The sequence below is a fragment of the Chlorocebus sabaeus genome, chromosome 24 (genome assembly GCF_047675955.1).
Source record: "Chlorocebus sabaeus isolate Y175 chromosome 24, mChlSab1.0.hap1, whole genome shotgun sequence".
Classification (NCBI taxonomy): domain Eukaryota; kingdom Metazoa; phylum Chordata; class Mammalia; order Primates; family Cercopithecidae; genus Chlorocebus; species Chlorocebus sabaeus.
In genome coordinates this window covers 77396077-77422383 of record NC_132927.1, presented here as the reverse complement: position 1 = coordinate 77422383, position 26307 = coordinate 77396077, and the positions used below count along the sequence as shown (strand labels likewise).

Genomic DNA, 26307 nt, shown 5'->3' with positions numbered 1-26307 from the left:
TCCTGCCCCTGAAGAGGGATGAAGGGCAACAGCTCCTTCCAGAAAGCTTCCCCGGCAATATCCATACTCAAAAAAGGCACCAACCCTCCCTCATGAGACTCGGCACAAAAAAAAACAAACCTGGCAAGGAGACGGTCCATTCAAGTGCCAGATAACAGCATGGCCTAGGAAACCACCACCTCTTCTTCTGAGCTGATGTGGCCTCCAGGAGAAGTCACTGGATGGGTAGGGACTGTGGATCAATTGACATACACCATTTATAAAATGTACGTTCTCTGATCAACCATCCATTCCCTTATCATGGACAGTGCCCTGACCCTCAGGTCAGGGTCCTGCCGAGGGACCTCTCCAGGGAGTCTGTCCTGAAAAACAGCGGTCCAATATGATGAGCCGCAAACCCAGGCGAGGCCCCACAGTCAGCCTGGACGCTGCTCTGCCCCCGAGGCCTCCAGAGCCTGGAGGCCACTGCTTACTTCTAATGAAGGCACAGGCTCTGCCATGGGCCATCTTTACAAGTATTTTGGGAGGTGCTGACACCAATGCCTCCTTTAATAATTCCTTGGAATTATATCCAGGAAAGAGGTGATGATGAGTAGCAGAGAAAGCATTGTAGAAGGAACCTGCCATGGATGAGACCTCTCCAGGTGTGGCAGAGGAGTCCCCCTGCCTCCTCTTGTAGGTAGCCTGGATGCTGAGGGTCAAGGACAGAGAAAGCCTGTGACCTGGCCTGACAATCTGCCCTGTGGCCTCTGATCCAGCAGTACCTCCTGGACCATGGCCTCGTGCTGATGGCGAGAACATTTCCCTGGAGTTGCCCTACCTTCTGGGGGGCCCTCACAGGCAGGTTGCAAGGATAATGAGAATTAATGAACCATTTAATAGGTATCATGAATTTAGCCCCTCTCTGCCTGGGACACAGAGTGGGGCTAAGCACTGAAACGGTCTTGCCCAGAAGTCCCCCAAGGACTGGTTGCTTGGGCCAGCGAACACTGGGCATCGTCAACAGACCCTTCCCCAGGTACCTCGTGATGGTGCTGCACAGGCCTCCTCTCTGGCGGCGAGACACCTCCACACATTCTCCCACCATGCAGGAATGAGGCCAACGGTGTGGTCTTTGTCATGAAAGTGCAAGAGCGCTCCAGCGGTTCCTCACCAAGCCCCGTGCCGCGACATTCACAGCACGTCGGCATCCCCCGGCCAGAGCCTACATCACTTCTAGGGCTTCTCCTGAGGGTGGAACGAATTCTCCGGGTTAGCGGCGCAGGGAACACATTCATCAACAAAGTTCCTGTCCCTGCGTCACCTCTGTGCACATACCTCAGGCGAAGCTGACAGTTTTCTTACTGTGAAGCTGGCACCCGCAGGCACCCATACGGAACTGACTCCACACAGGGACCCCCGCGCACTGGCCACCTCAGATAAGACAAAGCATCGAGGCAGAGAGCAGTGGGGCTTTGCAGCCAACTTCAGGATGCTGCCCTGCACAGGGACCACATCCTGAAGGGGGCGGGGCTCGGTGCCACCGTCCTCCATTGTATTAGTCCATTTTCAGGCTGCTGATAAAGACATATCCAAGACTAGGCAATGTGCAAAAGAAAGAGGTTTGATTGGACTTACAGTTCCACGTGGCTGGGGAAGCCTCACAGTCATGGTGGAAGGCAAGGAGAAGCAAGTCAGGTCTTACGTGGATGGCAGTAGCAAACAGAGACGTTGTGCAGGAAACCCCGCCTTACGAAACCATCAGCTCTCGTGAGACCCGTTCACTATCCTGAGAACAGCAGGGGAAAGACCCACTTCCATGACTCCGTCACCTCCCACCAGGACCCTCCCACAACACGAAGGAACTCAAAATGAGATCTGGGTGGAGGCACAGCCAAACCGGGGATCAAGGACAGCCTCCCTTCTCCATAACCAGGGGCCATGCTGGAGTCCGTGCTCTCCTCCCAAACTAGGTGCTACGTGCAGGAAGCCCTCTGAGGCAGCATCACAGAGCCAAAGAGTCATTAGCTGCGTGGTCTCCATCAGGAGGCAGCGAAGGGAACCTGGCACCATGCCAGCATCTTTGAATGCCAAGCAGTGGACCAGGAGATCCCACCAGGTCGGCTGGCAGAGCCTCAGGGAAGCTGACCTGAGGAGGAAGTGGCACTGGGCCAGTGACCTGGGTGAGGAGTAGGAACAAAGCCCAAGTCGCCCTGCCCTTCACACACCCACAGAGGCACTGGACTTCATCCAGGGAGCCACCCTGGGCCAGATCCGACCCTAAAAAAAACAGGCTGTCCTCAGAGGAGTCTGCATGGAAGAAGTAACTTCTCCTCAAGTGTCCCAGGGCAGTGGTAGACCTTGTCCTCGCCCCCAGGGAGCCACCCTGAAGAGCACTAGGTCCAGAGGGTCTGTCCCAGGAAAGGACCTAGCCCTGTGGCTAAGCCACAAGCCCCAGCACTGGGGGAAGGCACAGGTTGGCATTCAAAGAGGAGGGAACCTCACATAACTCGTAAAAACACATCGCATTCACAGCAAACACAGCAAAGCAATCCAGGGCTCTTCCCCCAACCGGCCTCACTTTCAGGAAGCCTCCCTCACACAGCACAGAGCCGGGGTGCGGGCTCTCAGCTCACACAAGGCACACACTCTCACGTCTCCTGTGGGGGCGGCCCTCCGAGGCAGAGTCTGATATTCAAAAAGAGGTTAACCATGTATTATTCATGATGAATGAAGCGAACATAACACGGATAACCTCTCCTCAAATATCCTTGAATAGTTCTGAAACGAAAACCATGGCCTCTTCCCCACCGTTGTCTTTGCTTCCAGAAGATTCTTCTCAGGATGAGCTGAATCCCAGGGTTGCAGCGGGGGCAGGGAGAGGTGTTCACATCCTGCAGAGAAAGCACAGATGCTGGCATCAACCTTCCATTCCCGTACCTTAGTCTCAGGGCTCAGGCGGCCCTGGCACCAAAGTCCAAACCCTGAAATTGGAACCATGCTCAGAAAGACTTCTAAGGCAGGTTCCATTAAAGATCTATAAAAGCTTCCTCCAGGGATTCCTGACAGACAGGATTTGATGACGAGAAACCACCAGAATGCATGTCAGAGATAAGCAAAGCCATCGTGAAGAATTCTGCTTCCAACAAAACGGGGTGTCACTGATCCCTGAAGACAGGGTCCCTACCGCAGAGATGGTCTCAGTTCCTGGAAGTTCCTCCCGAGGACTGCTTGGAAACGAAGGGACACAGAATTCCAGAGCCCAGGACATCAATAATGAATCAGCATGCCGTTGACCCCCACCCGACAATCTTGCAGCAGCTTGACGCCGGCGGCCCCTCCCTGAAGCAGGTCTTGCATTTGGGAAGCCCTTTTGAGGCATGATTTGATTTAAAGAAAAGTAATCTTGTGATATTTAGGCATGTGAAGGTGAACCCTTGTTCACACACCAAAGCATGGCACATTACTTCTGGGCCGTTCTCCCGTGACGGACAGTTTATGGCATGTGGGGAGACAGAGGACGCACATCACAGGGAAAGCACCTGGTCTCCAGCCCTGAACCGCTGCACGTGTTGTCCACAGACCGGCGGCATTAGCATCACTTGAGAACTTGCTAAAAATGCAGAATCTTGGTCCCTGAATCAGAATCTGCTTTTTAACAAGATCCCTAGGTGATGAAAATCTTAGGAGCATTTTTAAAGTTTGAGAAACACTACTCTAGCCAACAATTCATATGCACGTGCACGCGCCCGCGCGCGCACACACACACACACACACACACACACACACACACACACCCCAGAGATGCTGTCGAACACAATGTCTTATTCCATGAGAGTCTGTCTGAGATGGGGTGGTTCCCAAGGAAGACACAAAGCCATGCCATGTCCACCAAGAATAATCCTAGCACCCAACAGGCAGCTGCTTAGGAGTTGCCAAAAAGTAGTAGTAGTAACAGAAAATGCACTGAGTTTTTACTAATGTTTGCATTCCCTACAGGAAGGTTTTCATGCTCAGAATGGAGGCTAAAGATAGGAGAGGCTGGACCCAGATGCCCCGGTCCACCATCTATCTAGAGAGATGCTTGACACTGGCATCTCTCCAAGGAATTCCCCGTAGTTAAGATTAAATAACAAGAAGAGAAAGAGGGATGAAATAATTGTGAACATCTTCCAATAAAACTATATGGCACCAAACCCCTAAATGGCATCTCCACCCCAAAGCTAGCATTTGTCCAAGGAAATCACACTGGTGGCTTGCCTTCTGAGATCACTGGATTCATTATTATAAATCAATGACACAGTCACACTCCATGGTGGGGCAGGCACCGATGTCCCCTCGCTGAAGTCAGCACTGTGCTTTCGAAAACTTCTGAAGCAAATTTGGATACTAAAACAATGGTTGTCCGATATTAATCATCATAAATATAGAGACCATACTACGGACAGCCATTCTTTAAGCACCAAAGAACTGTGCCATCAAGAAGAGCTGGGCATCTTCTCCAAAGTTGGTGTCTCTTCCAGAAGGTTCTTCTCAGGTAGTCCAAACAATGAGGATTAGCAGGTCAGCTTCACACATTGAGAGTCAAGCCCATGCCTTGGGGGTCACACTCTCGGGCAGGGAAAGGGGTCTGGCCCCAGTGATCTGTCTCTAAGGTTTGCTTCATGTCCAAGAAGTGCCTCCAAGAGGCAGGATTTGATAAGTCGCTTGAATGCTGGGTCACCCACAACACACACCCATGGCCAATGCAAATCCTTGGCAGCACCCAGGAGTCCCATGGCCCCTTGCCAAGCATGGCCCCGCCTCCAGGGTTCTGAGGTTAGGGCACAAGTGTCCCCACCACAAACTAACTGCATGCACCCTCATCCCCACCCAGGCGTGAGCCCCCTGGGAAGGGCTGATGCGTGCGTCCCTTTACAGAACTTGTCGTGGCGTCCAGGAAGTCTGCCGAAGCAGGATTTGATACTCAAAAAGAAATTGTCCTTGTATGATTCATCATAAATAAAGCGAACACACCAAGGATAATTTCTCCTCAAGTATGAAACAGCAGCACGGACAGGAACACCACCACCTCCAGGTCTTTAGCTCAAGGTTGGATGGTGACTGCTACCTGGCAAACCCAGTCACGCACGCGCTCATGCACACACACCACGCACATACAGGCATGCACAATGCATGCACCATGTTTGACCTCTCTTTAAGCACCAGGGAAGCAAGATGCCATAGAATTCTCACTCGGCTTGGCGTTCTCGCTCAAGAGTTTGCTTCAAAGTGTGGATAGTGGCTGAGGTCAAGAATCCAGAGACTGTCTCTCTTAAGTGGAGCAAATGTTCTCGGCACCCCTGCTGACCCCCACTGCATGTGGCATTGTGTTTCGAAAGCATCGTGAGCATGGCTTAGCTGCCAAGCATCAACACTGTCAGTAGCCCCCACTGTAAACACCGTGTGTGCTCTGGGCTTCATAGTCCGTTCCATACCCAACAAAGGACTTGACTTCCATATCTTGACATTGTTCCAAAAACCCACGGAGAGATTTTAGTCATAAGACCACCACCACCACCCCCAGTGATAGTTTCACAGCACACAAGGGTCCTGGCTACCACCTACGAAGTGCCGACCACCGGGCTCTGCTCTGAGCCGTGTACAAGTCTTAACTCATTCAGCCCCAGCAGCCCACGAAGTAGACGCCGATGTGATTCCCATTTGACATGGGAGACAACGGGCACAGCACGATGAGATCCTTGCCCAAAGTTGGACGGTTAGTAAATGTCAGAGGTGGGATCCAAACACAGGAAATCGAGCTCCAGAGTCTGCGCTCTTGATACTGAAAAAGTGGATGACCCTGTACGATTCGACATGAGCAAAACGAACAGGACAGGGATAACCACTCTCCAAGTACCAAAGGTTAGCACGGAAAAGAAAGCCACTGCCTTGGGTGGACTTGGTATGTCTTCAAGGCGCGGTCCTGAGGATGAATTAGATGCTGAGGGTTAGTGGACCAGGTCACATACCCCAAGCAGAACATGCACACTCACGTACCGAGTAACAGCAGGGACCACAAAGCCACTGCCCCGCACCAGTGCCACCCCAGCCATCAGCCCAGGCTGGTGACTGCCCGCTCAGGAAGCAGGGACCCAGACCACACACATCGTGCATGCTTTTGGCCCCACCCACACTGCACCAGGAGAGGGGATGTCCCAGAGGCCACTGCCTTCCCTAAAGTCATCCATGTGCCCGTGAAGTCCTCTCTGTGAAGTGGGGACCCGTGAGCAATTTGCCACACACAAAACGGATACACACGGTCATGCACACACATACCGCATCCCTTGCTGAGTGTGGACTGGGTCCAAGACAAGGTTTGATACTCACAGAGAGCTTGCCCTTGTATATTCCATGTCAATAAACCGAATATACAAAGGGCAACCTCGCTTTAAGTACCAAACAATAGCACTGGGCAGGTTCCTCACTATCATTCACAGGGCCGGCCTCGTCTCCCGGGGTTCATCCTGGGGGAGGAGGGGGTGGGAGACGCGGGATCAGCAGACCAGGTGGCAAACACCACCTGCCAGCCGTGTGCCCATAGGTCAGCTCTCCATCCCAAAGATGCCAGCACCCCTTCGCCGGAATCAGCCTCATTTCCAGGCATCACTCCAGATTAGGGCTTGTTCCTGAAAAGGAGATCTACCCCACAGGCCTTCCTGGGCACACACAGAGCTCAGCTTCTCCCTTTCTACAGGAACTCCCTGGGCTGGGACCACCATCTCCTTCCCAGTGTGAGCACCTCTCCAGGAAGTCTTCCTAAGGATGCACTCAGCACCGAGGTCCCAGGCACTGGATGAATTTACGCCTTAGACAAAGCAAAGGCCCTGTGGTCACCATTCCTTCATCCATCTCACAGAGCCGTTAACACCAGTGTCATTCTCCATGCCAGCCCTTGCCCCATCCCTGCCAGAGGCTGGCATCGTGTCCATGAAGACAGGCTAAGAAAGAGCTCATGGTCAACAGTAGTCAAACCCCCATACCCCCGAGTAACTTAGGAAGCAGACCTACGGCCCATTCCCCACAGTGCCTCTCCCTCGAGAAGGGGAGAGGAGCAGGAGATGCCGGTCTAGGTGGCAGGTTGTGTGACTCATTACCCAGGCTGGCGCTCACCTCTCTTCACCAGAACGTTCACTTTCCTTGGGCTAAGGATGCGGCGAATGCCCTTCCTGAAGCTGGCTTCGGGTCCACATGACCCCCATGGTAGTCGGGGTGTAAAAAGCTGGCAGTCACACGGCCCAAGGAGTGTCTCCACAAACACAGAACCAGAGTCCCATTCTCAGGCCGCCATCCTAGGTGTGAGCAGAAAGCCGACAGTCAGAGGCGGGGCACAGACACCGAGGCAGAAGCAGGCACCCTCTGACCTCCCACATTCACATACCTGGTGCGGGGCTGACGGCTCTCACGGCTCATCCCCAGAGCTGCCTTCATGGGCAATCACAAACGACAAATAGAAACAAACCACTCTTGCAGATTCAGCCTGGGGACTGCAAGCTGGATCATGAACACCCAAGCATCCAAAAACAAAAAACAAAAAACGCTGGTGAGCACACCTCACACCCTTCCCCAAGGTCAATACCACCTCTAGGAAGTCCTCCTGGGCTGGCCTACCAGGCTGGAAACCAGCACAGACAGAGCCAGTGCTCCGTGCTCCAGCATCCCTCCTGTCTGTGTTCCCCTTGAAATGATGCAACATCCAGGTCTCCCTTATAAAGCTGATGCTGGGAACAGGAAACCTTCTGGGTATGACTTGGTACCAAAAAGAGTCAGATCGATGTGTGATTTATCCTTCAAAAAGCAAACCACCATTAAACTCGGTGCACACAAAAAGGACCCCCCTCTTCCACTGCCTCCAGGGAGTCCACAGGAAGAACCAGCACAGAGGGCAAAGGCAGAACCCAAGGGCCAGGATCACTGCCAAGCTCACGTTCCCAGACAGGGAAGCCAGGCCGTACCTGACAGGGGCTGACATCCGCGGCTTTGTCCTGGAGACAGCAGGGTCCGAGCGTCTCCCCCGACAGAGTTTGATACGCAAATAAGAGTCTCCCCCTGTATATTCACCATTAATCAAGTGAACATACAAAGGGTATCCTCTCTTCAAGTACCAAAGAGCAGCTCGAAGAGCAGGTGAGGACCACGCCAGGTCTTCGCTGGAGTGGACATCTCCTCCTGTGAGGCCTGAGACCAAAGGGGAGGGGCCAGGTGACAAGCCTCATCTGGCTGACCCTGGAGCTGGGCCTGCACCTTGCAGGTGGTGGCATGGCCCTGAAAGGTGGCACATCCAGGACTCCCTGCAGCGAGATTGGCTTCTAAACAACGGAACAGGTGGGCATAACTATCAATGTACTCAGCATGCATGGGTGAACCTGCTTCAAATACCCACAAGCTACATGGACAATGGAACCATCACCTTTCTCCAAAGGGGCATGGGGTGTGAGGGCTCAGCCCTGGAAGACATGGACTCATCAGAGAAGAGGGCATCTGCAGGCATTCTCAGAGCTGGAGAGTGCTGAGACACTGTCCCTCCTCTGAGGCTGGCTGTCCTAGAGATGACCAGATCCAAGAATGTGTCACCTGTACCTGCCTCAAAACAAATAAAAAGAGGGCCCCAGCATCAGACACTGGGGACAAAGGAGTCCTGAAGACCAGACACACCTGCCCAAGGCACACTCAGGTGCAATCCACTGGACAATGTGCTCCGAGGACTGGCCATTGGAGTCCAGCAACAGTCCCAGAGGGCACAGGCAGGTTCAGGGAGCTCCACCAGTCACTTGCCTTAGAACAGCCTGACATCCATGTGCTTCCCTCAAGGCTGACACTCTCTCAAGGACGAAGCCCACGGGGGAGTAGCAGGTCAGGGGAGTAGCAGGTGAGCAGCAGCATCGGCTCCGTGCTCCACCCTCCACCACCCATTCTTGTGTCCAAAGAGGTGCGAGGTTAGTGCCAGAAGCAGGAAGCCTTCTGGGTATGACTTGGTATGGAGAAGAGGCAGATCCGTGTGATTTATCCTTAAAAAAGCAAACCACCATTAAACTCGGTGCACACAAAAAGGACCCTCCTCTCCCGCTGCCTCCAGGGAGTCCACAGGAAGAACCAGCACAGAGGGCAAAGGCAGAACCCAAGGGCCAGGATCACTGCCAAGCTCACGTTCCCAGACAGGGAAACCAGGCTGTACCTGAGATGGGCTGACATCCACGGCTTTGTCCTGGAGACAGCAGGGTCCGAGCGCCTTCCCCGACAGAGTTTGATACGCAAATAAGAGTCTCCCCCTGTATATTCACCACTAATCAAGTGAACATACAAAGGGTATCCTCTCTTCAAGTACCAAAGAGTGGCTCGAAGAGCAGGTGAGGACCACGCCAGGTCTTCGCTGGAGTGGACATCTCCTCGTGTGAGGCCTGAGACCAAGTGGGACGGGCCAGGTGACAAGCCTCATCTGGCTGTCCCTGGAGCTGGGCCTGCCATACAGTTGACTTTACTTCCCAGCATCTCTTCAAGACAGGATTGGTTACCAAAAGACAGGCAATCCCATACCATTTGAAATAATGTAAATGTAAAACGGCTGAAATCCCTTTAGGGCCTGCAAAATACCCTGGGAGAAGAACCTCTGCCTCTGCCCAAAGCCACTGCCTCCAGGAAGCCCTCCTGGTGAACACTGGCTAAGGGAGATTAGCAGATGCAGTAACATGCATCGTTAAAGAAAAAAGAGAAACAGAAATCCAACACATTCCATTTGCAAATCACAAAGCAGCACTATGACAAGTGTCCCTTCTCCTGAAACTGGCATTGTACTCAGAAAGCCATCTGAGCAGTTAGTTGTTACTCAAAAGTATTCATCTAGTTGTTACTCAAAAGTATTGGCAAGATTCATCAAAGGAAAATGAGATTCTCATGGGCCAACTCTCTCTGAATAAACAGATACTAACATCAGGAATCCAAGGGTCTTCCCATTGGCAAGAATCCCCAAAGGACGCCTATGGACTAAGAGAGCAGTGGGGCTTAGAGGTCCCCGTAGCAAGTGCCGTAGCCACACTGGGTGCTCTGGGGCCTCCTTCCTGTGGACTAGCCTTTCCTCAAGTGGACAGTGAGGTCCAAAAGTCACTCTAAGGATGGGCTAGGTATGGAGAGTGGGTGGACCAGATGACCCACATCTACATTAGACATTGACTTTGCTGACAGTCATTCTTTCGTGTATCGGGGAGAGGCATTGACCAGGAGACCTCTTCCCAGAGGCTGGCATCATGCTGGGCAGACCTGCCGGAGTAACAGCCCATGGATGCTTTGTGATGAGCAGGGCCCATCAAGGGAGGCCCTTTGTTCTTTCTTTTTTTAAAAAACTTATTTTTTTGAGACAGAGGTCTCTTTCAGCCAGACTGAAGTGCAGTGGCACGATCTTGGCTCACTGCAATCTCCCAACTCCCAGGCTCAAGTGATCCTCCAGCCTCAGCCTCCTAAGTACTGGGACCACAGGCACACACCATGACACCTAGCTAATTTTTGTATTTTTTGCAGAGACGGGTTTTTGCCAAGTTGCCCAAGCTAGTTTTGAACTCCTGGGCTTAAGCCATCCACCGTCTCAGCCTCCCAAAGGGCTGGGATTACAAGCGTGAACCACCATGCCCGGCCAAGGGAGGCCCTTTTTTTCTAAGCAGAATAGGTGCTCTGAAAAGAAAACCTTATATCATCTCCAAAGCCAGCATCTCTTCCAGAATGTTCTCGGGAGGACGCATGAGATGAAGAGGGTCAGAGAACCAGGTCACAAACAGCAAGACAGAGGCACGTGCCTTGTGGTCAACCATCCACACCCCCGGGCTATCCTGGCCATCTGACAGATTGCTGGAGTCAGCCTTGTTCTGAAGAAGGCTTCCCAGGCAGGATTTGCTCCCTAGAGAGTCTGCCTTTGTATAATCATTGCAAGTAAACCAAAAGCAGGGAGGATTACCTCTCTTCAAACAGCAAATGGTGGCAGTGACAGAAGGCCATTTTCACTGTGACTAAGTTGCCACCAGCTCCAGGAGCAAGCCTGAGAGACACAGATGGGATCTGCATGGTGAGGGCAGCACACCGAGGTGTGAAGTGCAGGCCTGCGGGTAAATCGTAAGTCTATTCCTTCCATAGCCCCTGAAGCAGTGCTCCTTCCTGAAATTGACAGCCCACTCAGGTATTCTCTAAGGTACAACTAGTCACAGAAAAAGAGGTTCATTCCAGAAAATGCATAGCAATCATGGTAAACACACAGAGAACAAACTTCGTTCAAGGTCAATGAGGCAATACTGAGAACACAGCCTTGTAACAACACATTATGCACGCGCCCAGGGCAGTGAGCAAACAGCAGAGAAGCTGACGGCGTATTTCACACAAAGTACAGTTCTGTATCTGTCCGTCCTGTACCCGAGAGGGGTACAGATGGCATCCCTTCTTCCATGGCGACTTCACGTCCTCCGAGGTTTTCAAAGCAGCATTTGATACTGAAAACGTGGATTTTCCTCTATGATTAATCATAAATAATGTACTCATAGAAGGAGAATCTACCTTTTAAATACCAAAGAAGGATTCCATCCAGGAAAACGCGCACCTGTGCTTGAGTCATCAGAAAAGAAAGTCACATGAGGCAGACGAGCTTCCATGGAAAAACTGGCACCACAAGACCCACAATTTAATCTTCACCAAGTTGGCATCTCAAGATGGTTCTCAGGCGCACCCCATTCATTCAGATACGACGCGCGGCCCACCATCTTTGCACCTAATCAGGCCCTACGGTCTCTTCCGGAAGCATTTCCAAAGCAGCATTTGATACTGAAAACATGGATTTTCCTCTATGATTAACCAGGAATCACGTAAACATAGAAGGAATATCCACGTTTTAAATACCAAAGAAGGACTGGGCTCTGGAAAGGACAAATCTGAACGCAGTTCATGGAAAATGGAAGCAAGACAGCAAAGCAACCGTTTTCAGTCCCATGGCGTAGCCGTGACAACACACCACAGCCTGTGTGCCAAGCTGGCTCCTCAGCGAAAGGGGGCTTCTAAAGGTGATGGTCAGCAGACATATGGCACGAACTCAGCACATGTTCTGCGGCCCACCACCTTTCCACTTACCCTGGAGGGCTCAGCCCCACCTCACGTCCCTGCTGGTGGCTTCCGTCCAGCCAGGATCCCAAGGCAGCATTTGATACTGAAAACGTGGATTTTCCTCTATGATTAACCATCAAACACGTAACCATAGAAGGAAAATCTACCTTTTAAATACCAAAGAAGGTTCCATCCCGGAAAGCACGAACCTAAGTACAATCCATCAAACACAAAAGTAGCATAACACAGAGGAGAGCATTCGGCCTCATGGAGAAACTGACGACAGAGCCCAGCCGCTTGGCTGAGCGGGCAGCTCGCGAGAGGGGTCTTCTCAAGATGGGCGGGTGGTCCACAGACATATGGCACGAATCCAGCACATGTTCTGGGGTCCACCAACTTTCCACTTACCCTGGATTGGGGGGGGACTTTATTGTCTCTTCCCTGATGGTGGTTTCAGTCCAGGAATGTTTCCAAGCAGCATTTGATACTGAAAACGTGGAATTTCCTCTATGTTTAACCATAAATAACATAAACATAGAAGGAATATCCACCTTTTAAATACCAAAGAAGGATTGAGTCCTGGAAAGCATGAACCTAAGCACAATCTCTCAAGATTAAAGACAGCACAGGACAGGTGCAGTCGGCAGGGGCCTCCCGGGCTAGCAGCAGTGACGTGGGCCCTGCGGAGGACACGTGTCCCAGGACAGACCTTGCTAACAAGAGCTTAGGTTCTGGGATTCACCTTCCATCACTCTGCATGGGGCCGGGAGCTGACCTTCCTCTCAGAAATGTTCAGAAATGTTTTAAAAGCGGCCTTAGATACTGACAATGTGGATTTTCCTCTATGATTAACCATAAATCCTGTAAGCATAGAAGGAACATCCACCTTTTAGATGCGAAAAGTTGGAACATCCCTGGAGAACACAAATCCAAACATGACTCATCAAAGAGAGAAGGTAACGGAAGCAGGTGAGTGCTTTGAGTCCCACGTAGGAAGCGCAGGGCCCACCCCCGCCTCTTCACGTCCAGAGATGGAACTCCTACGTAGGCACGTGTAGGTTTGGGGTCTGCCCTGCTGTCACTCGTCTGGGTGGCGGTAACCCTAAGGTCTCTTCCCTAATGGAGATTTCACGGTCAAGAGCGTTTCCCAAGTAGCATTTAATTCTGGGAAAAAAAAAAAAAAAAAAAAGTGAATGTTCATCAAAAATTTGCCATAAGTAAAGCAGGCGAAGTAGGGATTCCATGCTTTAAACTCCAAAAATATAAAAAACAAAAAGAAAATAAGCCTGTCAGGTTCCTAAAGTGAGCATTGCCTCCATGAAGCCCTCCCAAGGCACCTAATGACCAACATCACATAACTGTGGGCTGGAGCGTCCTTCACATACCTTGGAGGGAGAAGGATACCCAAGAATCTTCCAGAAAGTGAAGCTTGTGTCCAGAAAGTTTCCATCTGCAGGACTGGTCATGTCAGTGTGACAGACTGAGGAATAGGCAAACAGGTCAAAAACAATGTCTCTTTAAATATAACCGAGAGGTAGCAAAACATGATGCTCACCAGCCCCTACCACCACCACCCTCTACAAACAATGATCGCAGCTTTCAGAAAAATCATTTTTGGGGTGGTGGATGCAGAGGCTTACTAAAATAGCGACAACACATGCCTCCCAGAGTTAAAAATAGAGGACCAATAATCCCAGACTCAAACCGTATCTCGCAAGGGTGTCATCACTCCAGGAAGTGCCCCTAAAATGGCTTCAGTACTGAGGACCGGGCCACATTCTCCACAGGGAAAGCGTATGCTCCATGTCCAACCCTCCATTCACATTCCACACACGGACAACCTACACCCATCTCACTTCTCTAAAGCTGGAATTGGTTCAAAACAGTCTTGTACTTAAAAACCACTACCTCTCACACACGCAGAGTTAGGCGTTCCTCCTACTGGCAAATGGATTAGAGAGCGGACCAGATCACACCCGTTGCCTGCAATTCGCCAGCCCCTCCCTTGCAGCCACAGCTTGTTGAGGAAGCAAGTCTGATTCTCCGAAGCCTCAAAGCACAATTTGCATAAATAAAGCAAATCTACATGGACAAGCATTCTGCCCATACCAGCCAGAGCAAGGCCACTTTCCCCAGGTCACAGCTGCCTCCATGAGGCCCTGTTGAGGACCAATGGGACATGGCTGGTTAGGGAATCAAACGGTCTGAGTCATAAACATGTATTCTCTGTGGCCAGACATCATTCATGTCCCCAGGAGTAGGTCTTGCCAGGATGGTCCTGAAGGAGGGGGACATGGAATTGAGGAACAGCTGCTGGCTGGGCTTGGGGGTCTTATTTTGGTAACTGAAACACCGGCAGCCTGGAAGAGCTGGGATAGGTGTAGTAATCAGCCAAGGAACTCTTCTTCCTGTGTGTTGGGAGAAAGGTCAGCCCACAGGCTGTCTCTTCCGAGGGGCTGGCATCCCGCCCTGAGGGGCCTGGCTAGGGTACCCAGGCTAGTGAACTAACACATCCGTGTCCGCCCCGGGCCCTCAGCTCTAGGTGCAGCTGACTCCCCAGGCCCTGCTGGGGGATCTGGCTGCAGCAACCCTGCTCAGGACAGGACTTGTCCTTAATTGGATATGCCCCAATTGGTTTCTTCCGCTTTTTTCACCTGCCCCCTCCCCACTTCCTGCTGGAATGGGCTTCCCTGATGGTACTTCCTCTGTGATTAACCATAAATCCTGTAAGCATAGAAGGAACATTCACCTTTTAGATGCAAAAAGTTGCTGGCCGGACGCAGTAGCTGATGCCTATAATCCCAGAACTTTGGGAAGCCGAGGTGGATGGATCACCTGAGGTCAGGAGTTCAAAACCAACCTGGCCAACATGGTAAAACCCTGTCTCTACTAAAAATACAAAAATTAGCCAGGCACAATGGTGGGCGCCTGTAATCCCAGCACTTTGGGAGGCCGAGGTGGGTGGATCACGAGGTCAGGAGATTGAGACCATCCTGGCTAAAATGGTGAAACCCCATCTCTACTAAAAATACAAAAAAATTAGCCAGGCGTGGTGGCGGGCGCCTGTAGTCCCAGTTACCCAGGAGGCTGAGGCCGGAGAATGGCGTGAACCCGGGAGGCAGAGCTTACAGTGAGCCGAGATCGCGCCACTGCACTCTAGCCTGGGCAACGGTGTCAGGCTCCGTCTCAAAAAAAAAAAAAAAAATTCAGTGTGTCTCCCATGTAGTCATAAAAATTCCCATCCTCCTCACTTATTTGCCATTTTTTTCCAGTGTATACCGATGTCTTCCCTATTCTTTAGAGTTTAAGCTTTGGGAATCAAGAGACAAGACAGTGTATATTTTGACATTCTTCTAGAAATCTGAAAACTGTGTTACATATGGTTTTGTTCACATTTCTTGGTCCATTTCTTAATAAGAAATTGGTGGTGCAGGACCTAAATTTTTACGTATAGATTTACCTTAGGAAACAGGATTACATGTTCATTCAATAAATTCTCAATTCTCAAAAGAAAAAACAAATGAAGAAAAATACTTGCCATCTGTTCCACCATCTGCATACATACCCTCAGTGAGGGGCTGACGGACACCCACACCACGTTCCTGAACTTGACCCCACATACAGCACGTCCTTCAAGGAGGCGTTCAGTGCTTTAGGAGGTCCACTGTGGGGTATCTGCCACACAGAGTGAATACATCACCAACAACCTCCCTCCAACCATTCCTGGACAGCTTCTGGGGTCCTGTCTCTCTTCCAGAGCCCAGGGGGTCTTTCTGCAAAGGAAACAGATGGCAAGAGTTAACACACAGGGACACGCACCGTCGGAGATGTAATGCTTCCTCGAGGTCTCCCTCCGACGTACCTGAGGTGGTGGAGGCAACAGTGGCCCTCTCCTGACATAAGCAGCAGAGAGCAGAAGCCCTCCTCGATGAGAGACGAGGCTCTGGTCAGAAGAGAACTGTCCATGTCACGTCATCCAACAACTATGCTTCCCCTTCCACAGGGGACTCAGAACCAGTGTCCCCTCCAGAGGTCCTCAGGCTGAGGGTCCACGGGCCGAGTGGCACGTGTCACATACAGACTGTGTGGCCTGCCTTCTGCTCCCACAGCTGCACCTTCCCTGAAGTGGGCACCCCATCATGTAGAAGGGTGGCACTCAAATGAGTAGAACGGGTTGACTGTGCAGGCCACAGCTTGGACAGCCTTTCTTGATGGAATTTCCCGACATGAAGACTGGTGCTGCCTCTCCAACGTGTTTCTGCCACCAGGCAGCTTTCTAGAGGGAGGCCAGAGCCCAGGGGATGGGTGGAGCAGCTGCCCACTGTCCAAAGGGCACCTGCTGAGGCCAGCATGGTCCCAGTGCCACCGATGGACTGCCATTAGCATCTCCTCCCAGAAGTGGGTTCTGGGATTTCCTGATGGCACGTGATTCTCAAATAGAAGTGCACCATATTTTTCATCATAAATAAAGGGAAGAAACACAGAGAACCTCTCCTCCAGTACCAAAGTGTAACCCAGAGAGCAGTCCCACAGCCTCTAGTTCTGGCTGGCAGAGCTCCAGGAAGCCCTCCTAGGGGATAGGGATGCTGAGGTTCAGAGGACCAGGTGGCCATGGTGCTGGCACACATGCCCTCTGGGCAACACCCATCACTCACCCCAGAGAACTGCTGACGCCACCAAAGCTCCCAGCTCAAACAGCCTTTCCCTTCAAGTGGGATTTGATACTGCAAAAAGACTGGCCAGAAATGATTCGTCACAAATAAAATGAACACACTGGGAAAACTTCTCTTCCAGTGCCCAAGGACGGACTGGATGTGGGGACTGGACACCTGGATAGCAGTGTCTTCGGGAAGGCATGTGTTCTGCCATCAGCCATTGTTCACTGCTCCCAACTTGGGGCAGACACCAACGTCAGACACCAACATCTCTCTGCTGTTGGTGATCAAGGAGCACATCTCTCAGAGGCAGGACTGGCACCTAGAAAGAATGGGGCGGGGCTCGGGCGCAGTGGATTATGCCTGTAATCCCAGCACTTTGGGAGGCCGAGGCGGGCGTGGATCACGAGGTCAGGAGTTCAAGATCAGTCTGGCCAACATAGTGAAACCCCGTCTCTACTAAAAATACAAAAAATTAGCCGGGCCTAGTGGCAGGCGCCTGGAATCCCAGCTACTTGGAAGGCTGAGGCAGGAGAATCGCTTGAACCTGGGAGGCAGAGGTTGCAGTGAGCCGAGATCACACCATTGCACTCCAGACCAGGTGACAGTGTGAGACTCCGTGTCAAAAAAAAAAAAAAAAGAAAGAAAGAAAAGAAAAAGAAAAGAAAGAGCGGGGCTAGGAGGATTAGGCTCCAGTGAATCCTCACTCTGGGAAATCCTGTCCCCCCGAACCACAGGGACGACTTCTGCCACAACTGCTACCCCCAATCAATTCTTCTGTGGAGGTGCGGGTGGCAGTCCACCAGGTGGCACGTCCTCATGTCCCCTTCAGCCATCCCCTCGCGCCTCTGGACAGAGCGGATGGGGGTGGGGGTCTTCACTGCTTATTTGTTTTTGTGGTTGTGGCAGCTGCTTCCTTTTTTATTTTGTTTTTGGCTGCTATAATCGGAACTCTTCTCAAATGTTGGGGAACACTTCTTAGTGGAGCCTGGGAGTGCGTCTCCCCAGCCTCCCTTGTAGTGGGGAGCTGGCATGTGGCTGAGGCCTCGCCAACTGTGCCTGTTCCGAGAGGTGGGCGTGGACTAAGGACTGAGCATGGTCCCTGAGCCCACCAACACGCAGAGTCACCGAGGGGCTGCCGGGACAAATCCTCCATGTACATACCAAGAGAGGTAGTGACACCAGGTCCCATGCTCAGGGTCCCATCAGGGATGGAGGCTCTTCAAGGAGAGATTTGATACCGAAAAAGAAGTGCACCATGTTTGTTTCGTCACATATAAAGCGAAAATAACATGGGCAACTTCTTTTCAGGTACCAGAGATGAGCACGTCCTCCCCACCAGCGGCACACCTGGGCGTGAAGGGACACGAAGGGTCAGGGCGTGGGGACAGGGCTGGGCAGACACTACCAATCAAACTTATGCTCAATTAAGCTTAAAAGCATCAGGTGTTGGCTAACCCAAGGTAGGCGGGGGGCATGCTGCGAAGGGCTGGGCTGACACTGAGCAGAGGCGGACAGTCATCACAGATCACAGATAAAGCAAAGCGATCCTAGACTCCCTCTACTTCGGGATCCCAGGAAGTCTTCACGGGCAGAATTCAATCATCAGGGCAGACGGCTTTCGGAATGTTTACTATCAAACCCACAAATGGAGAAAATGGGATGTTCCTGGACCCAAAAATAGAATCTCCTCCATGAGTCCGTGGTTCCAGGAAGTTCTCCTCTTCAGAGATGGGAAGACAAAGATAACGAATTAGGAGAAACAAACCACTAAGGCAGCCCCGGCTCTCGGTGGACCCATCTATCTGTGCACCTTGCATGGTCCTGACCACCATGCCTCCTCCCTAAGGTGCTCTGGGTTCCCTGGAGGCATGGCTGGCTTCTAAAATACTTGACAGTTTGGTGTGAGTTGTGACAAATACAACCAACCCACAGAAAGCCAAAGGACAGCAGGGGCCAGGAAAGGACAACAGCTTCCCCAAGTCCGCATCACTTGACGGGCAGCCTCCCAGCGAGAGGTGGATTCCAGGGAGAGTGAATCAGGGCACAAGTTCCGGGGCCCACCACCCTTCAGGCCTTCCAGAGAGGACCCAGTGATCCATTGCTGGACACAAAACACGGTAATTGTGCATCATTTGTCAACCATAAATTAAATCACTAAGACAAAGCTTTGAAAGCATAAGTCCATAAGAAAAGTCACCTTTCACAAAGACCCTGCCTTAAATAGGATGCTGAAGATAGATAGGCAAACCGTGAGAAACATATCATCAAAAAAATGCAGGCTTTCCCAGTCACACTGGAAAACACACTGTGGTATCATCTGTTTGTATTGCAAGTAAGATAAAATCTAACTCAAACTGGCTTCAACAAGTAAGGGATGTATAGACTTACATAACTAAAAAGTACAGAGACAGAGCAAGCTTCAGGCAGGGTTTGATCTAGGGACTCAAATGGTATCACCCAGGCTCTTCTCTAGGTCTCCAAGATGCCTTTCGTGGTACAGACTCCCTCTTCTGTGTCTGTGTGGCACCAAGCCCTCTCCTCTTAGTCCTTAAATGGCTGTAGGACCTTCGAAGCTCACATCAAAGTTCACTGTCTGTTCCCAGCTAAATGGAATAGACAGTGTCTACTCTGGCAGCTATCATAGAAAAGGGAGAAACAGTTTCTTTCCCAGAAGCCACAGCAAACATCTCCTTGCCTTTCACTGGCTCAGTGGGGTCAGGAGCCTATTCTGGAAGCAATTGCAGTGGCAAAGAAGAAGAGATCAAGAGATTCACTTAAGCCTGGGCTGGTGAAGGAAGTCAGGCAGGGTCAATGCAATCAAAGCACACGGTGGGAAGAGAGGAGCTTTCATTAAAAAAACCAGGGGAAATTTAGGAAGGGAGAAAAGATATGGGGTGGGGAGGTCCTGACCAGCATCCACTACAGGGGCCCATGTGCCTTCCCCGAACCAAGACGTCTTCAAGGCAGAATAGGATACTGAAAAAGAAGTGCACCGCGAATGTTTCGGCACAAATAAAGCGAAAAAGACACGGGCAACTTCTCATTAAGTACCGCACGTCAGCACCGTTGACAGCACTGCTTCTCCGCGACTGGTATCACTTCTGCAGGCTTCCTGAGAACACACGGGTCCTGATGCACACCGGGCAATGGGTGACAAAGATATGGCCCTGTATACAACCCACCTCAAGACCTCGGAGACTTCTAACAGGTCTGCCCCCTCTGTACAGGTGGCACTGTGTCCTGGAGGTGCCTGTGGGCACGATGTGTTCATCAATAACAAAGTCTCCTCCAGGATCACAGAATGACAATGGCACAGAAACACTGGTCTGGCATCCTAAAAGTCCTCCTGTGGATAGATAAGCAGGGACCAGGAGAGTCACAATAACTCCCCAGATAAGATCGATGAGATCTACCACCTACCCTTCAGGGGCAAACAGCAAAGTGCCGGCCCTGATGGAGCCCCTGAGCCAAGGAAGTCTTCACAGAACGAGTACCGCAAGGGATGTTTTAATGTTTGCCTCAAACAGATGGAATGACCAGAGGTCCTGACACAGTGTCACCACCGTCGACCAGCTTGAGCCCGAGAAGTGCCCCCATGGCAGATCGGAGCTGCAGGTTAGGGAGGGATGAATGAGCAATGAATAAAGCCCAAGTCCTCAGGTGGGCCACGTGGACAACTCTCCTGGTGGCAAATCCTCCCCAGTTCATGCATTCGCACTTCACCACAACCTCCTCCCGGGTAGAGTGTCCCCCCCTGCCCCTTGCCTTGGGCTCAACCACGTAATTTGTTCTGGTCAATGATCTATGCGTGGAAACACAGCAGTTCCCAGCCTTGGCCTTAAGGAGTTTCTGTGTTTCTAGTCACTTTCTTGTGCCTCTGCCGTAGCCGTGGGAATATCCCAAGGGCGGGGTGAGAGCTGTGGGTCTCACCTTCAGACTCCAGAGCAGGCCTTCTCTCCACAAGTCATCCTAGGAATGGGAGGGAGGCTGAGGATGAACGGACCAGGACACACACCCGAAGCAGAACGTCTGCTCTCAGACAAGATATCCGCTCCCATACCTCTCCAGGGACCTGACGCCCACAGCCCTCCCCTGCAGCGTGTGTCACAGCCAGGACACATCTTCCAGAGTCTGACACTGAGAGCATCCAGGGCATCTCGGGCCTTGTAAGGCAGTCAGAGCTGAACCACAGACAGAGGTGAGCAACGACAGCAAAGCCTTCCCCAAGCGTGGGCTGGATACCGCCTCGGGAGTGGCTGGATTCTGAGTGGTCTCGACACAGGAAGGGCTCATCTCAATCACGCCACCAGCTCCTCAGTCTCCCATCCACGACTCACCAGGAGTGTTGCTGACACCAGTGGGGCACTGCCAGAATCTAGCTTCATGTCCAGGAAGTCCTCCTATGGAAAAGAGATGGACCATGTAGCATTCATCAGACACACGGCAAGCTTTGTCAGACAACCTCTCTTCATGTAGCACCAAATAAAGTGGCCATAACAACCACAGCTGTCCCAACACTTGCCCTGTCCCACACACAAACCACTCCTCAAACCCTTCCAAGGATAACGACACCCCTGCACCAGGCCCCACACACACACCTCCTGCAGTCAGCATGCGGTGTGAGGTGGGCCTTTCCTTGCTGGGGCACTGAAGCTGAGGCCTCCGCGGTCCTGGCATTGTCTGTGCTCAGGCTGTCATCCCTCCTGGGCAGGATTTGAAACCAAAAGAGAGATTATTCACTGATGATTGCTTATATTGACTTTAAGGAGGTGGGAGGAGGGGCCCCCAAAGGGAAACCCCTCCTGAAATCCTGCAGAGTCCCATGAGCCCCACGTCCTCCCACATCTTATCCGAAGTTGCCATGTGCACCAAGATGTCATCCCACAGATGGACCGGGCGCTGGTGGATAGTCAAACGGGTGACCTACATCGTAAATGAAGTGCACGTCACTGGTCTACCATCCCCTCAGCTACCCTGGAGAGCAGATGGCACCATCGTCCCTTCAGTGACACTGCTAGCGTGTCCAGAAGGCCATCTGAGCAAGACCTCACACTGAAGAGGCACCACCCGCCGTGAGTCAATAAATAGGCACACACCACAATGAGTGACCTCCCTCAACCACAGAAGCACAGGCCCTTCTCCAGACTCAGCTGCCCTCCCAGGGGCCTCCGCGGGACCGCTGGGCCTGAGAGCCGCACCCCTAGGACACACGGCAAGCCGTCGGCCTCGCTTGCACCCACCGAGACAGGAGCCAGCAACATCCCTCCCTGAAGGCTGCATCAGGAACAGGAAGTGCCTCCAGGGTGGGATTTGATACTAAAGAAGAGGTTTCCCGTGTATGTTTCATCATAAATAAAGAGAAGACAACACGGACAACCTCTCCTTCGAGTATCGACGATTAGCACTGATTAAAAAACAAACAAAATATCAAAACAAAACTGCCGAATCTTCGCCGACATCAGTGTCACCTCCAGGAGGATTCCGCGGATCTATATGGCACTGCGTAGACCAGATGTCAGAGGGCTTCTGTTCGAGTATCCCAGGTTGCTTTCGGGAGGTCAGCCAAAAGCCCTTTAAGCCTTGACAGTGAAAAGAGGTTGCCCGTGAAACATTTTCCACCAATACAGAGAACATTTTAGGTACAACCTCTTTCCAGGTACTGGAGCTTTCCTGATGGCGGAACCAGGGTTTCCTTGTGGAAGTCCGGGCCACAGGAAGTGCCCCCAGTCATAATGGTTTGCATCCCGAAGTCAGTGCATCAGTAGAGTTCATGAGGAAATCTCGAATTCTGTGGTCAAGAAGCAGGTGGCTGGGTCTGCAGTTAGCCGGCGCCCAGGCCTCTGTGTGGCATTGGCCATGGATCCAAGCAGTCTTCCAGGCAAGGTGTGATTCTAAAACCAGATGCATGGTGCCCAGTAAGTTGTAAGCAAAGTGAGCGCCCCCTACACACACCTAGGAAGGGAGGGTCAGGGAAGCCGGGAGCATGACCAGGCCCCCCTCCTCCAGGTCACCCACCTAATGCCTTCTGCTGCCTTCAATCCAATTCAGTAGAATTAAGAAATAAAAACAAATTTCATTTCCTGATGTGAGCTCCCCAAATGTTTTAGCCAATTCCAGGCTGGATTTTCTGTTTACTATAAAACTCCTTTGACAATAATTGTTTTCATTGTTGGGGGAATACTGGTATTTCCAGACTCTTTTGCATTTCAACAGAGAGTTAGGTCAATCCTGACAGGGCTGGAGAGAATCAGGGATCAGAAAACTTCAGGTTTCCTCTTACAAAGTTGTACACTTGTGCCCTCCTTTCCCCCGAAGGTGGACCCTGGAGCAGAGGGCAGGGAAGAAAATCCCAGGGCCAGGCTTCGGCTCTGCACCCTTGCCACCTGTCCTTTGACCTCTGTGTAGCCAGCAGAGCACCCAATCTGCATGGACTCAGCAGCCGCCTAACCTGAATACCCCAGAGGCGACAGCACACTGCCTGCTGTCACATGGCCTTGGCACTCTCTCCCTCTGCCCTCTCTTCATGAGGGCCCTTTTCGGCTGGAAGGAATGGTGTTTGGGTATCAGCTAGTAGGAAGGGTTGGCAATGGTGGTCATTGGTGCTACCTCCTATGTTCTGTCTCTGGTTATAAAAAGCAGGGTTGAGATGGAAAGACCCGGCCTTCTCCAGAACCTGACACCCTCCTTCCTCACAAGTCCCCTCCCCAAATGCCACGGATGAGCTGAGGACCCACAGTCACAACTAAGAGCCATCAAAACAAATGCAGCACCAGCAAAACCTACTTCTGTGCCTTGGCCTTAGAGCTAGCAGGGAGCCGCTTCCTTCCCCAGAGGCCGGCATCACCTCCAGGAAGTCCTCCTGGAAAGGATCGGGCACCAAGCATGACTGCCAGACGGGATGCTCAGAACAGGAGAAGCGCCCATCTCCGGCCCACTCACCCTGGCCAGGGGCTTGACAACTACTGTCTTATCCCAAAGCCTTCTGAGCTGGTGTTTGATACTGAAGAGTGGTCCACAGAAACGATTTCTATAAAAGAAATAGATATGCCAAAGGAAACCTCTCCTCAAGCACCCCAAAGAAGAACCATCTGCAGAAACACAACCCCGAGGATGGGTCAGATGTGCTGGTCAGTGAGGCAGGTGTGTTCCTGGGGGCCCCATGGTGGGCCATCCACTTCCTTCCCCTGGATCAGGGCTGATGAAAATGCCCTCCCCTCAAGTTGGCACGACATCAAGGATTTCTCCAGACTTAAAATAAGTCAACTCCACAATTCCTGTTAGAAATAAACAGGTCCCAACTTAGGCCAATTCCAGGGTCCCCAAGGTCTCCTCTCGACCTCAGAATCAGCTTTTCTCCTCTAAGGTGTCATTATACTCAGGACATCCTTTCAGAATAAACTGCAGGCTGGGGACAGGTGTGCAGGACACCTGCGCTGTCTGTCCAGGGCATGATTCCTATCAAACTGGTATTCCCCTGCGGTGGGCTTGGCTCATTCAAGCCCATCACTGAGTGTGGCAAGAACCAGGCATCCCCCAGCAGCAGGGTCTGATGCCAAAAGAGCCTGAATGACACACACGATCCACTGGGAGCACGACGAAGGCAACCACAGACGACTCACCTGCATGTTCCATGACACTTCGTGGTGATACTGCCTTCCCCCAGGCTGCCATCACGTTGAAAAGTCCTCCTAAGAAGGGATAAGACATTGAGGGTTAGTGCAATCGGTGGCAAATTCAGAAACATGGAGCACGCTTAGCAGTCAGCCATTTGCTCATGTCTACTTATTTATGCCCATAGCACCCCTTCCCTGAAGCTGAGGTCTGGACCAGAAGGCCTCCAAGGTGGGGACTGATACTGGAAAAGAGGTTAACCAGGTGTGTTTCATCCTCAATAAAGAAACAGAAACCCAGAAAACCTCCCTTCAGGTACCACTGATTAACACTGACAAGAACATCACTGATTCCCTCCCCAAACTTGACATTCAGTCCTGGAAGTCCTGTTAAATACGGATTGGACACTGGGGTTAGTAGAACAGATGACATCAGTCAAAATAATACGGCACAGGCTTTGTGGTTAACCATAGATTTCTGTCCAGTGAACTGGAGCTGAGAGTAACGCCCTTCCCTGAAGCTGAGGTCTGGACCAGAAGGCCTCCAAGATGGGATTTGATACTGGAAAAGAGGTTAACCAGGTGTGTTTCATCCTCATTAAAGAAACAGAAACCCAGAAAACCTCTCTTCAGGTACCACTGATTAACACTGACAAGGAACACCACTGATTCTTCCCCAAACTTGACATTCAGTCCTGGAAGTCCTGTTAAATATGGAATTGCACACTGAGCGTTAGTTAGTAGATTTGCTGGAGGAAGCCAAGAGTTGGATGCATGCTGCTCGCCAACCACCTGTCCAAGTACCCCAGTGGAGCAGACCCCACGGCATGCCTTGAAGTTGACATCACAGCCAGAGGTGGTGATGCCATAGAAAGGCTGGTCACAGGAGCTATCGCATTTAGGGTTAACCCCCAGGGCCATGTTTTCTCAGTTACTCAAGAGAGGCACAGATGCCCCAAACCAAGGCTGACTCTACCAAAGGTCCTGCTAAGGACCTAGTGGATACTGAGGTGTGGCGGGCCAGGTGCCCTTGGTTGTAAATAGAAGTGCACACACTCAGGTCAGCTGATCACTCGAGGATTTGGGGATGGTATAGACAGCATGCCCCTTCCCTTGAACTTGGATGCTTCCACATCTGGGAAGCCCTCCAAGGAAAGAGATTAGAGTGAAAATCAGTCCAATTCAGTCACATTGGGTACACGTGACGCGAACGCCTCGCAGACGCTCTCTTCAGAGTCTAGCAGAGTGCAGCCGGCCCCGGTTTATTGTCTCTTTCCCCAAAAGTTGACACCTCTTCCAGGAAGTTCTCCAAGGGGGCATTAGATACTGAGGGTTAGTGGACCAGGTCACAAACGGCACATATAAAGCGTGTGCTCTCTGGTCAACCATCTCATGTATCCAGGCACGTGCTGACACCACGCTCCTTGTTCGCAAGTTAACCCTGCCGCCAAGCCAGAGCAGTGTGCTGAGAAGAAGGCTGCCACACGTGAGTTATCGTCACACACAAGACAAACACATCACAAACCCCGCTGGGTTGCACTGAGCGCAGATCTAGTGGCCCCACCCCGCAGTTGATGTTAGCTCCAGGAAAGCTTGCAAGGCGGGATTAGATACTGCAAAGAGGTCGACCGTGTAATGTGCGCCATAAATAAAGCGAACGCGCCACGGACCACCTCTCTCCAAGTACCAAGCAGCAGCCGTACTGACACCAGGACAGTGGCTCTTCCTCAAAGCTGATATCACCTCCTGGAAGTCTTCCGAGGCGAGATGTGATATTGAGAAGAAGTAGACCATGTGTCCTACGTTATAAATAAAGCGTACACACCATGGTCAACCGCATCTTCAAATACCAGGAAGTGACGGTGACCCCTGGCTCTCTTCCTTTCACCTGCTATCACCTCCAGAAAGCCCTCACAATGTGCATCATGAACTACCAGCCACCGGCAATG

At 51.6% G+C, this 26307-nt stretch overlaps 1 long non-coding RNA gene across 32 annotated transcripts in view; it reads right to left on the bottom strand.

The window, feature by feature from the left end:
* The window catches only part of LOC103229707 (uncharacterized), a 188499-nt gene that overhangs the window by 20519 nt on the left and 141673 nt on the right, over positions 1–26307 (bottom strand). For 30 of the 32 annotated variants that reach the window (XR_012091073.1, XR_005235480.2, XR_005235484.2 and 27 more), the window contains 2 exons: positions 21347–24436; positions 121–21148 (listed from right to left, as the gene is read on the bottom strand). This is a non-coding gene — a long non-coding RNA (uncharacterized lncRNA). The remainder of the gene's footprint in view (positions 1–120; positions 21149–21346; positions 24437–26307) is intronic. The other 2 variants (XR_012091058.1, XR_012091060.1) reach the window with 2 other exon arrangements.